The sequence below is a fragment of the Heterodontus francisci genome, unplaced genomic scaffold (assembly GCF_036365525.1).
Source record: "Heterodontus francisci isolate sHetFra1 unplaced genomic scaffold, sHetFra1.hap1 HAP1_SCAFFOLD_632, whole genome shotgun sequence".
Taxonomy (NCBI): Eukaryota; Metazoa; Chordata; class Chondrichthyes; order Heterodontiformes; family Heterodontidae; genus Heterodontus; species Heterodontus francisci.
This window is the reverse complement of record NW_027141616.1, coordinates 434,955-448,209: the sequence shown is the minus strand read 5'-3', so window position 1 is coordinate 448,209 and position 13,255 is coordinate 434,955. Positions and strand designations below refer to the sequence as shown.

General features: G+C 50.3%; 1 protein-coding gene across 7 annotated transcripts in view; it reads left to right on the top strand.

Moving 5' to 3' along the window:
* LOC137364157 (histone H3-like) overlaps positions 1 to 13,255 on the top strand; it is an 82,314-nt gene that overhangs the window by 17,534 nt on the left and 51,525 nt on the right. For 2 of the 7 annotated variants that reach the window (XM_068027551.1, XM_068027548.1), the window contains one exon: positions 6,001 to 6,302. The exons of the other annotated variants lie outside the window; for them this stretch is intronic. The gene's annotated coding sequence lies outside the window, so the exon portion shown is untranslated. Of the gene's footprint in view, positions 1 to 6,000; positions 6,303 to 13,255 lie in introns of those variants that run through there. 7 annotated transcript variants of the gene reach the window in all.

Here is a 13,255-nt window from a genome sequence, read left to right as displayed (position 1 = left end):
AATTGAAAACAGAAGTGCGGAAGTTATGCTGCAGTTATACAGGGCATTGGTGAGACCATATCTGGAGTTCTGAGTACAGTACTGGGCTCCTTATTTAAGGAAGGCTGTAAATGAGTTGGAGGCAGTACAGAGAAGGTTTACTGGACTAATACCTGGACTGGGGGGGTGGGGGTGGTGGTTTATGAAGAAAGATTGGACAGGCTAGGCTTGTATCAGCTGGAATTTAGAAGAGTAAGAGGCGACTTGATTGAAACATATCAGATCCTGAGGGGTCTTGACAGGGTGGATGTGGAAAGGATGTTTCCCCTTGTGAATCTAGAACCAGGGGTCACGGATTATAAATTAGGGGTCGTCCATTTAAGACAGAGATAAGGAGAAATTTTTTCCCTGAGGGTCGTGAGTCTTTGGAATTCTCTTGCTCAAAAGGTGGTGAAAGCAGAGTCTTTGCATATTTTTAAGGCAGAGGTAGATAGATTCTTGATAAGCGAGGGGATGAAAGGTTATCGGGGGTAGGTGGGAATGTGGAGTAATCAGTTCAGCCATGAACTTATTGAATGGCGGAGCAGGCTCGAAGGACCGAGTGACCCACTCCTGCTCCTAATTCGTATGTTTGTATGTTTGTACGTATGACAACATTAGTATTCAGAAATCTATCGATTTCTGTCTTGAATATGTTCAATGATTGAGCCTCCACAGCCCTCTGGGATAGAGAATTCCACAGATTTGCTACCCTCTGAGCAAAGAAATTCCTGCTCATCTCAGTCTCAAATGGCCTGCCCTTATTCTGAGACTGTGTCCCCTTGTTCTAGCCTCACTAGCCAGAGGAAACATCCTATCCATATCTACCCCGTCATGCCCTGTAAGAATGTTGTAAGTTTCAATGAGATCACCTCTCATTCTTGGAAACTCCAGAGAACACAAGCCCAGTTTCTGCAGTCTCTCATCATGAGACAATCTCGCCATCCCAGGGCATGAGTCTGGTGAACCTCCGTTGCACTCCCTCTATGACAAGTATATCCTTCTTTAGATAAGGAAACCAAAATTGTACAGAATACTGCAGGTGCGGTCTCACCAAGGCTTTATACAATTGAAGCAATACATCTTTACTCATGCACTCAAATCCCCTTTCAATGAAGGCCAACATACCATTTGCCTCTTAATTGCTTGCTGCACCTGCACACTAGCTTTTAGTGACTCATGAGCAATGACACCCAGGTCCCTTTAGACATCGACACTTCCCAACCTCTCACCATTTTAGAAATACTCTGCCCTTCTGTTTTTTCTACCAAAGTGGATCACTTCACACTTGTTCAAATTATATTCCATTTGCCACGTTCTTGCCCATTCACTTAGCCTGTCCAAATCCCCTTGAAGCCTCCTTGCATTCATTCTGTACCTTTCAATCAGGTAAATTTTGTCTGTAATAAAAACAAGAAGTGCTGGAAATACTCAGTAGGTCTGGCAGCATCTGAAAGGTCACTGACCTGAAACGTTAACTCTGCTTCTCTCTCCACAGGTGCTGCCAGACCTGCTGAGTATTTCCACCATTTCTTGATTTTATTTCAGATTTGCAGTATTTTGCTTTTAAATTTTGCCTGTTCTATTTCAGATTTTATATTTAAAATTTGGCCATGGTGACAGAGTTTATTTAGATCTGATAGTGAGTTTGTTTTTGGACTGCGATTGATGGATCAACCTGTCAGCTGTACTGAATTAGAGTGAAATGGAACCAACTTCTGTCTCTCCTGCTGTTGTTTGACTGTTGGATTAAAAATGTCTGTCTCGACTTTGGGATCAGTGTCTGCCTGACCACTTCTTTTGTTTGTTCCAGTGGAACTGATGAGCTGGCAGTATCTCTGTGCTTTGTGAGTGATCCTGTACCTACTGTGTGTTGGAACGAGCTCGCTGCACTTTTCCTTGTGTCCAGGAATCACCACATCCATTCAGGTTCCTTCATGTATTTGCCTGCAGGAATGAAAAGTAACTCTTAACCCTTAAGATAAAAGCAAAATACTGCAGATGCTGGAAATCTGAAATAAAAACAAGAAGTGCTGGAAATACTCAGCAGGTCTGGCAGCATCTGTGGAGAAAGAAGCAGAGTTAACATTTCAGGACAGTGACCCTTCTTCAGAACTGGCAAATATTAAAAATGTAAAAGGTTATCAGCAAGTAAAGTGGGGGTGGGGCAAGAGATAACAAAGGAGGTGTAGACTGGACTAGGTCACAGAATAGCTGACCAGAAGGTCATGGAGCAAAGGCAAACGATATGTTAATGTGTGCTGAAAGATAAAGCATTAGTACAGATAGGGTGTTAACGGACTGAAAATTGAACAGCAGCAGGTACAAACATGAAAAAAAACAGTGGGTAAGCAAACTGAACAAACTACAATGAAATGAAATGAACAAAAGAAAAAAAATTGTAAAAAATAAAAAATAACTAAAAATAAAAAAAAAACAGTGGGTAAGCAAACTGAACAAACTATGAAGTAAAATAAAAACAAAAAATATATTAAAAAAGGAAAAAAAAACTAAAAATGAAAGTAAAATGGGGGGCCCGTCATGCTCTGAAATTATTGAACTCAATGTTCAGTCCGGCAGGCTGTAGTGTGCCGAATCGGTAAATGAGATGCTGTTCCTCGAGCTTGCGTTGATGTTCACTGGAACACTGCTGCAAGCCCAGGACAGAGATGTGAGCATGAGAGCGGAGGGGAGTGTTGAAATGGCAAGCAACCGGAAGCTCAGGGTCCTGCATGCGGACTGAGCGGAGGTGTTCCGCAATGCAGTCACGCAGTCTGCGTTAGGTCTCCCCAATGTACAGGAGACCATATTGTGAGCAGTGAATACAGTAGACTACATTGAAAGAAGTACAAGTAAATCGCTGCTTCACCTGAAAGGAGTGTTTGGGGCCTGGGACAGTGAGGAGAGAGGAGGTAAATGGGCAGGTATTACACCTCCTGCGATTGGAGGGGAAGGTGCCATGGGAAGGGGACGAGGTGGTGGGGGTAATGGAGGAGTGGACCAGGGTGTCACGGAGGGAGCGATCCCTTCGGAATGCTGACAGGGGAAGGGAGGGGAAGATTTTTTTATTTTTTTTATTGCCAAAATATTCGTATTCATAAAATTCTGTAAAAATTACATTACCAGTTTCAAACAGCACCAAGTCAGAAAATACAAACAGTGCAAATGAGGTCCGTTTGCTTCATTACAATCATCAGTTGCCTCACAACCCTCCCATTTCACATTTGTCATGCCAATTACATTTTTACATTTTACAGCAAATGAAAATTTTCCCGATACATTTCAAAGGGTTTCCCATGGATCCAGCCCCTCAGTTCAGCTTGATGGGGGGGACCTTCCACTGTGGTCTTTCCCCATTGAGCCTTTGCCGCGGCTGCCCCAAGCTTTAGTGCGTCCCTCAGCACGTAGTCTTGGACCTTGGAATGTGTCAGTCTGCAACATTCGGTGGTGGACAACTCTTTGCGCTGGAAGACCAGCAAGTTTCGGGCAGACCAAAGGGTGTCTTTCACCAAATTGATAGTCCTCCAGCAGCAGTTGATGTTTGTCTTGGTGTGTGTTCCTGGGAACAGCCCATGGAACACAGACTCCTGTGTTACAGAGCTGCTTGGGATGAACCTCGACAAAAACCACTGCATCTCTTTCCACACCTGCTTTGCAGAGATACATTCCAGGAGGAGGTGGGCAACCGTCTCTTCCCCACCACAGCCACTGCAGGGGCATGCTGCGGAGGGAGCGAGACTTCGGGCGTGCAGGAAGGATCTGATGGGGAGGGCCCTTCTCACCACCAGCCAAGCTACATCTTGGTGCTCGCTTGAAAGTTCGGGTGATGAGGCATTCCGCTAAATGATTTTGGCGGTCTGCTCAGGGAACCATCCGACAGGATCCACCGTCTCCTTTTCCCGTCGGGCCTTGAGGACATTCTGTGCAGACCAGTGCCTGATGGATCGGTGGTCAAAGGTGTTTTCCCGCAGAAACTGCTCCAAGAAGGATAGGTGGTACAGCACGGTCCAACTGCATGGAGCGTTCCGCAGCAATGTGACCAGGCACATCCTTCGCAACACCGGGGACAGATAGAACCTCAGCACGTAGTGACACTTGCAGTTTGCGTACTGGAGGTCTACACACAGCTTGATGCAGCCGCACACGAAGGTGGTCATCAGGATGAGGGCGACATTGGGTACATTTTTCCCGCCCTTATCCAGAGGTTTGAACATCATGTCCCTCTGGACCCGGTCCATTTTAGATCCCCAGATGAAGCGGAAAATGGCTCGGGTGACCGCCACAGCGCAGGAGTGGGGTATGGGCCAGACCTGCGCCATGTACAGCAACAACGTGAGCACCTCGCACCTGATGACCAGGTTCTTACCCACAATGGAGAGAGATCGCTGCCCCCACACGCTCAACTTATGTTGTACCTTGGCTACTCGCTCCTCCCAGGTTTTGGTGCACGCCACGGCCCTTCCGAACCATATCCCCAGCACCTTCAGGTAGTCAGACCTGACGGTGATGGGGACAAAGGATCGGTCAGCCCAGTTCCCAAAGAACATGGCCTCGCTCTTGCCATGGTTAACTTTGGCTCCCGAGGCCAGTTCGAACTGGTCGCAGATGCTGATCAGTCTGCACACGGACAGCGGATCCGAGCAGAAGACGGCGACGTCATCCATGTACAGGGAGGTTTTAACCTGAATGACTCCACTGCCTGGGATTGTCACCCCTCTGATGTTCGCATCCTTCCTAATAGACTCAGCAAAGAGTTCAATACAGCAAACAAACAAGACAGGGGAGAAAGGACAGCCCTGTCTGACTCCAGATTGGATTGGGAAACTTTCCGATTCCCACCCATTGATTGAGACTGCGCTACTGATGTTTGTGTAGAGCAGTTTGATCCAATTGCAGATTCCCTCCCCAAACCCCATTTTGGAAAGCACATCCATCATGAAGGTGTGTGATATCCTGTCAAAAGCCTTCTCCTGGTCCAGGCTGATGAGGCAGGTGTCCACCCTCCTGTCCCGTACGTAGGCGATCGTATCCCTGAGTAGTGCGAGACTATCAGAGATCTTCCTGCCGGGTACAGTACAGGTCTGATCAGGGTGGATCACCAACTCCAGAGCAGACTTGACTCGACTGGTAATGACTTTCGACAGGATCTTGTAGTCAACGTTAAGCAGTGAGATGGGCCGCTGATTTCTGCCCTCTCCCCCTTCCGCTTGTAGATGAGGGTGATGATGCCTTTCCTCATGGATTCTGACATGCTGCTGGCCAGGAGCATACTCTCGTATACTTCCAGCAGGTCCGGGCCGACCTAGTCCCACAGAGCCGAGTACAGCTCGACCGATAAGCCGTCGCTTCCGGGAGTTTTACTCGTCTCGAAGGACTCGACGGCTTTGTCAGCTCATCCAGAGTTCGCGGCTTGTCCAGTCTCTCGCTCGTGCTGCCATCTAAGACCTCTGTGATAGATGACAGGAAGGACTGGGAGGCTCTGCTGTCTGTGGGCTTCGCGTCATACAGCCCAGCATAAAAGGATTTGCTGATCCTTAGTATGTCGGACTGTGAAGACGTCACCGAGCCATCTTCTTCCTTCAGGCTGCTGATAACAGAGCTCTCTCTGTGTACCTTCTGGAAGAAGTAACGCGAGCACGTCTCATCCTGCTCGATGGAGCGGACTCTGGACCAGGAAGATGATCCTGGAGGCCTCCGTGGCAAAGAGCGAGGCCTGCTGGCTCTTCACAAAGATGCGTTTGGGAGTGGCATCACGCTGTACTAATGCTTTATCTTTTAACACACCATTAACATATCGTTTGCCTTTGCTCCACGATCTTCTGGTCAACTATTCTGTGACCTTGTCCGATCTACACCTTCTCTTTCGTTATCTCTTGCCCCACCCCCGCTTTACTTGCTTATAACCTTTTACATTTCTAATATTTGCCAGTTCTGAAAAAGGGTCACTGACCTGAAACGTTAACTCTGCTTTTCTCTCCACAGATGCTGCCAGACATGCTGAGTATTTCCAGCACTTCTTGTTCTTATACCTGAAGAACTGGTGAGATAGAAGATACAAAAGATCAATGTAATCGTCCCAATAATAATCATTATGAACAATCACAAAATGAAAACCAGGAACACAAACAGTGTCAGTGTCTGACTCCACTGCAGTACTGCAGTATTCAGCTTCTGTTTACCAGGTGTTTGCAGTGGTTTTACAACAAGTTTGTGACATTCAGAAACAACACAAGCCCTGCACTGCTCAATGACTGGGACTGTCCGATAGAGCAGTGACCTTTACACAGTCACATTTCTATTTCAACGGAAAACAAGCAGCCACTATTTCAAATGTGCCGTTCACACTTCTCACCTGGTGTCTGCAATAAATGCTCTTTGTCTAACTGTCCACATCGTTATTTTGCGGCTATTTTCCCCCCACTGTTCACAATCCAACAAACAGTGAGAGACTGGAACTAAAGCAGGAAAATTCCCTCTCCTTTGGGTGGTGAAATTGTCAGTGATTTTCAATAGTGATTTCTTCCCATTGTGTCTCCCTGAGCCTGTCCAGACACTGTCCGAGAATGAACTCTCCCTTCCCCGTGTCCCCGGCTCACTCCATGTTCCGGGAGCAGCTCCTGCTCCACAGTGTCTGTTCCAAACACTCCCCGACTCCCCCTCAACTTCCCACCACTCAATGCTAATCTCTGAGCACATCTGCGGACACGCTCCCAAAGCAGTGGCTGCTGGAAGCAGATGCTGTTTGTTCCCTTCCCCCGGGCCCGGGAAGTGTCCATTCTTTTGGGCCTCCTTATCTCGAGAGACAATGGATACGCGCCTGGAGGTGGTCAGTGGTTTGTGAAGCAGCGCCTGGAGTGGCTATAAAGGCCAATTCTGGAGTGACAGGCTCTTCCACAGGTGCTGCAGAGAAATTTGTTTGTTGGGGCTGTTGCACAGTTGGCTCTCCCCTTGCGCCTCTGTCTTTTTTCCTGCCAACTACTAAGTCTCTTCGACTCGCCACAATTTAGCCCTGTCTTTATGGCTGCCCGCCAGCTCTGGCGAATGCTGGCAACTGACTCCCACGACTTGTGATCAATGTCACACGATTTCATGTCGCGTTTGCAGACGTCTTTATAACGGAGACATGGACGGCCGGTGGGTCTGATACCAGTGGCGAGCTCGCTGTACAATGTGTCTTTGGGGATCCTGCCATCTTCCATGCGGCTCACATGGCCAAGCCATCTCAAGCGCCGCTGACTCAGTAGTGTGTATAAGCTGGGGATGTTGGCCGCTTCAAGGACTTCTGTGTTGGAGATATAGTCCTGCCACCTGATGCCAAGTATTCTCCGAAGGCAGCGAAGATGGAATGAATTGAGACGTCGCTCTTGGCTGGCATACGTTGTCCAGGCCTCGCTGCCGTAGAGCAAGGTACTGAGGACACAGGCCTGATACACTCGGACTTTTGTGTTCCGTGTCAGTGCGCCATTTTCCCACACTCTCTTGGCCAGTCTGAACATAGCAGTGGAAGCCTTACCCATGCGCTTGTTGATTTCTGCATCTAGAGACAGGTTACTGGTGATAGTTGAGCCTAGGTAGGTGAACTCTTGAACCACTTTCAGAGCGTGGTCGCCAATATTGATGGATGGAGCATTTCTGACATCCTGCCCCATGATGTTCGTTTTCTTGAGGCTGATGGTTAGGCCAAATTCATTGCAGGCAGACGCAAACCTGTCGATGAGACTCTGCAGGCATTCTTCAGTGTGAGATGTTAAAGCAGCATCGTCAGCAAAGAGGAGTTCTCTGATGAGGACTTTCCGTACTTTGGACTTCGCTCTTAGACGGGCAAGGTTGAACAACCTGCCCCCTGATCTTGTGTGGAGGAAAATTCCTTCTTCAGAGGATTTGAACGCATGTGAAAGCAGCAGGGAGAAGAAAATCCCAAAAAGTGTGGGTGCGAGAACACAGCCCTGTTTCACACCACTCAGGATAGGAAAGGGCTCTGATGAGGAGCCACCATGTTGAATTGTGCCTTTCATATTGTCATGGAATGAGGTGATGATACTTAGTAGCTTTGGTGGACATCCGATCTTTTCTAGTAGTCTGAAGAGACCACGTCTGCTGACGAGGTCAAAGGCTTTGGTGAGATCAATGAAAGCAATGTAGAGGGGCATCTGTTGTTCACGGCATTTCTCCTGTATCTGACGAAGGGAGAACAGCATGTCAATAGTCGATCTCTCTGCACGAAAGCCACACTGTGCCTCAGGGTAGACGCGCTCGGCCAGCTTCTGGAGCCTGTTCAGAGCGACTCGAGCAAAGACTTTCCCCACTATGCTGAGCAGGGAGATTCCACGGTAGTTGTTGCAGTCACCGCGGTCACCTTTGTTTTTATAGAGGGTGATGATGTTGGCATCGCGCATGTCCTGGGGTACTGCTCCCTCGTCCCAGCACAGGCATAGCAGTTCATGTAGTGCTGAGAGTATAGCAGGCTTGGCACTCTTGATTATTTCAGGGGTAATGCTGTCCTTCCCAGGGGCTTTTCCGCTGGCTAGGGAATCAATGGCATCACTGAGTTCCGATTTTGTTGGCTGTATGTCCAGCTCATCCATGACTGGTAGAGGCTGGGCTGCATTGAGGGCAGTCTCAGTGACAGCATTCTCCCTGGAGTACAGTTCTAGGTAGTGCTCAACCCAGCGGTCCATCTGTTTGCGTTGGTCAGTGATTATGTCCCCCGATTTAGATTTGAGGGGGGTGATCTTCTTGATGGTTGGCCCAAGAGCTCTCTTCATGCCATCATACATTCCTCTGATGTTTCCGGTGTCTGAGGCCAGCTGAATATGACTGCATAGGTGTTGCCAGTAGTCGTTTGCGCAACGCCTAGCTGTTCTTTGTGCAGTACTTCTGGCTGCTTTAAGTGCTGCGGATGTTAAATCGCTGGGGGCTTTCTTGTAGTTCAAAAGTGCAATGCGCTTAGCGGCTATGACAGGTTCCAGCTCTTCATTATGAGATTGAAACCAGTCTGCATTTCTCTTCGCACTTTTGCCGTAGGTGGTCAAAGCTGACTCATAGATGGCGTCTCTGATGTGGGCCCACTTGGTCTCAGCATCCCCTGTGGGAGTGTTTTGAAGGGCTGTTACAAGTGAATTTAGAAATTTTTGTAACAGCTGTGGGTGAGAAATTCTGCTCGTGTTGATGCGCGGGTGGCCCTTCTGCTTGGAATGATGCAACTTCTTTGGTCTGAGTCTAACCTTGCTGCACACCAGGGAGTGGTCGGTGTCGCAGTCCGCACTGTGGAAGCTGCGTGTGATTTGAACACTGTTTAAGGCGGCTCGCCTTGTGACAATGAGGTCTAGCTGGTGCCAACGACGTGATCTTGGGTGCCTCCATGAAACCTGGTGACAGGGTTTAGTGTGAAAGAACGAGTTGGTGATGCAGAGGTTATGATAGGTACACAACTCAAGCAGTCTCTGCCCGTTCTCATTCATCCTTCCAACGCCATAGCGCCCAAGGCAGGAGGGCCATGAGTCATGGTCGGCCCCAACCCTGGCATTAAAGTCCCCCAGCAGGAATAGGTGTTCGGTGTTGGGGATGCTGCTAATGATGTTATGGAGTTGTTCATAGAACTGGTCTTTAGCTTCAGGTGTGGAACAGAGTGTTGGAGCATAGATGCTGAGTAGGTGTACTGGACCAGAGGTGGTGAGCAGTCGGATGGACAGTATGCGTTCCGAGCCATTTGAGGGAGGCTCTATCATGCTGAGCAAGGAGTTTCTGATGGCGAAGCCCACTCCATGCTGTCTTGGTTCTTCAGGATCCCTGCCCTGCCAGAAGAAGGTGTAGTCTTGCTCTGCTAGAGAGCCACTCGCGGGGAGGCGAGTCTCCTGAAGTGCTGCAATGTCCACATTGAGTCTACTGAGCTCGTTGTTAATGATGGCGGTCTTCCGAGAATCGTTGATTTGTGTAAGGTCTTCCGACAGGCCAGGACACATAGTTCTGACGTTCCAGCTTGCAAAGCGAAGGGCTGGTACCTTCTTTCCTTTTTTCATGTTGTTTGGTGCGGTGTATCAGTCCACCTTTCGGGCAATGACCCTGAGCTCCAAGCACCCATTGAAGCAGGCAGACTGTGGCGGGACAGAACCTTATTGACCGGGGGCTGCCCGGTTTGAGGCGGGCGGTAGCTGTCCAGTGAGGTGCAATGACCTCTCCCACCAACAAAGGCAACCCGTGGCGCCCAGTTTCTACGCCAATTTATCTGGACTTATAACCTGTAACTGCTGCCTTCCGTGTTGTTTCAGTCGCTGTGAGGCAACTATGGAGTGACCTCTCCATGGCGCATGCCTGGGCAAATTTATGGAGGTTGAGAGTTGCCCAGTCGTCAAAACCCCCCTCTCGGCCTTTCTGGTGGGGTCCAAAGGAGTGCAGGACACGACGTTTGGCACCAGTATGGCTGCAGGAACTGCCGGAAACATGCCAAAGGTGACACATGACCGCCTACGGGGTTCCGCTCCGGATTTTCTGTTAGGGTTTACTCCCTTAGCCTTGGTCTCTCCCGAGACGCCCACAAGGCAGTGGGGTTGTTGGGGCCCCTACACAGGTGTAGGATGGTGCCGGTGGGAGGAGGGGATGCAAGGGGGAGGGGTAGAGGGAGGGGGTGGGGGGGGGGGTGCAGGGGAAGGGTTGCGGGGTGAAGATGGTGCGAGGGGGGGGGCGGGCTGGGACGGGGTTGTGAGGGGGTGAGCTGAGAGGGTGGAGCAGGGAAGGGGACGGGGGTGGGGGGGGGGTGGAAGGGGGGTAAAGGGGGGGGGGAGGGGGGGTGGAATCTGGTGCAGGTAATAAGCCATTTCCTCAGTGCCCACCATCGACGTCCGGAAAGCTCATCCACGTCCTTCGGGAGGTGAAGCATCATTTGGCAGACTTAGAGGTGATTACATTTGCTAAGGGTTTTTTTTTGCAGTGGTTTAAATAAAGGCATGCAGCATTGCCGACAGTGCGCTGCAGATGCTCTCCGAGCCATCTCCCGCGGGCGCTTTGAAGTTGCGGCCGGGGGGGCCGTTCGTGGATGTTTTGGGTGTTCGGGGCACCTTTGCACAGGACTTCTCTCGGGTCCCGCAGCTCCTTCTTCACCTCAATGGACTTACCGCATGCCGTGGCAGCAGACACTCTGGACTGTGAAGACAGCAGGATCGGAGATTAAAGTATCGGCAGCTGTTCTCGTCAGTTTCATCCGGATCAATTTCATTGAGAAAACAAAGAGCAGGTGTGGCTGGGGGAGGGCAGTGGGCCCAGGTAACATACACTAAACTAACTGTTAACTTTTAGATAGGGCTAAAATGAACTGATTTAAAGAGCCAGGGGAATTTAAACAGTTTAAGAGGGCAGATTGGGGGAGAAAACGTTAGGGATGGGAGCAGATGGCCATGGATAGAGTTGAACAGCAAGGGAGCTTCCTAGGGAGCTTCCAGCCCAGGAGCCATCTTGAAAGCTACAAGTGTCCATTAGCAGCTGATTTAAAGCATCTTCCCCTGATTGAGTGAATGGCCTCACAGACTGGGTTGGGGAAAGGCTGCGCATGTGCTCCACTCCTCATTGTGACGTCCCACTGGGGGCGGGGCTACATCGCGCGTGCGCAGATCCCTGCAGCAATTCAGCATTCAAACATCAATGGGAACTTTCCCCATTTCACCCTCATCAAAGTCCCAAAGAAAGTGAAGAGGGGCTTGGACTGGAGGGAGGGAGGGGCGGGGTAGGGGGAACCTAGAACCCAGAAAGCTGCCCACTTGCCCCATTTAGATGCTCAATTTGCGGTCATTCCCTGCAGGGGGTTTGTTATTATTGAGCCCCTCCTGGTAAAACAATCCGATAGAAAGAAGGGAGAAAGGAGGGAGCCGGTGTGTTTGCTGGGACCTTGAAAAATTCATTTCAGCAGCAAAAGTCCCGGGTTATATTAACCCGAGTGAAACACGCTCTCAGTGAGAGGAAAACCGAACGGCCCTTTTCATCTTTTCATTCAAAACTAAAGAGACCCGGAAGTGTCTTAGACTCGGGGGAGGTGCCAGAGGACTGGAGAATTGCCAACGTTACACCCTTCCCCTTCCCAGCTCCACTCTCTCAGTTCCCCAACCACGCCGCACCCCCCTCCCCCCTCACAACCCCTTCCCAGCCCCCCCTCGCACCATCTTCCCCCTGCACCCCCTTCCCCTGCACCCACCCCCACCCCCTTACAGCCCTCTTCCCAACTCCCCCTCGCACCCCCTTCCCTCCACCCCTCCCCCTCGCACCCCCTCCTCCCACCAGCATCCTCCTACACCTGTGTAGGGGCCCTAACAACCCCACTGCCTTGTGTGCGTCTCGGGAGAGACCAAGGCGAAGGGAGTAAACCCTAACAGATAATCCGGAGTGGAACCCCATAGGCGGTCATGTGTCACCTTTGGCATGTTTCCGGCAGTTCCTGCTCTGCACTCCTTTGGACCAGAAATGCCGAGAGTGGGGGGTTGACGCCTGGGCAACTCTCAACCTCCATACATTCGCCCAGGCATGCGCCATGGAGAGGTCACTCCATAGTCGCCTCACAGCGACTGAAACAACACGGAAGGCAGCAGTTACGGGTTATAAGTCCAGCTAAATTGGCGTAGAGATTGGGCGCCGTGGGTTACCTTTGTCGGTGGGAGAGGTCATCGCACCTCACTGGACAGCTACCGCCCGCCTCAAACCGGGCAGCCCCCAGTCAATAAGGTTCTGTCCCGCCACAGTCCACCTGCTTCAATGGGTGCTTGGAGCTCAGGGTCATTGCCCGAAAGGTGGACTGATACACCGCACCAAACAACATGAAAAAAGGAAAGAAGGTACCAGCCCTTCGCTTTGCAAGCTGGAACGTCAGAACTATGTGTCCTGGCCTGTCGGAAGACCTTACACAAATCGACGATTCTCGAAAGACCGCCATCATTAACAACGAGCTCAGAAGACTCAATGTGGACATTGCAGCACTTCAGGAGACTCGCCTCCCCGCAAGTGGATCTCTAGCATCCCCAACACCGAACACCTGTTCCTGCTGGGGGAATTTAATGCCAGGGTTGGGGCCGACCATGACTCATGGCTCTCCTGCCTTGGGCGCTATGGCGTTGGAAAGATGAATGAGAATGGGCAGGGACTGCTTGAGTTGTGTACCTATCATAACCTCTGCATCACCAACTCGTTCTTTCACACTAAACCCTGTCACCAGGTTTCATGGAGGCACCCAAGATCACGTCGTTGGCACCAGCTAGAC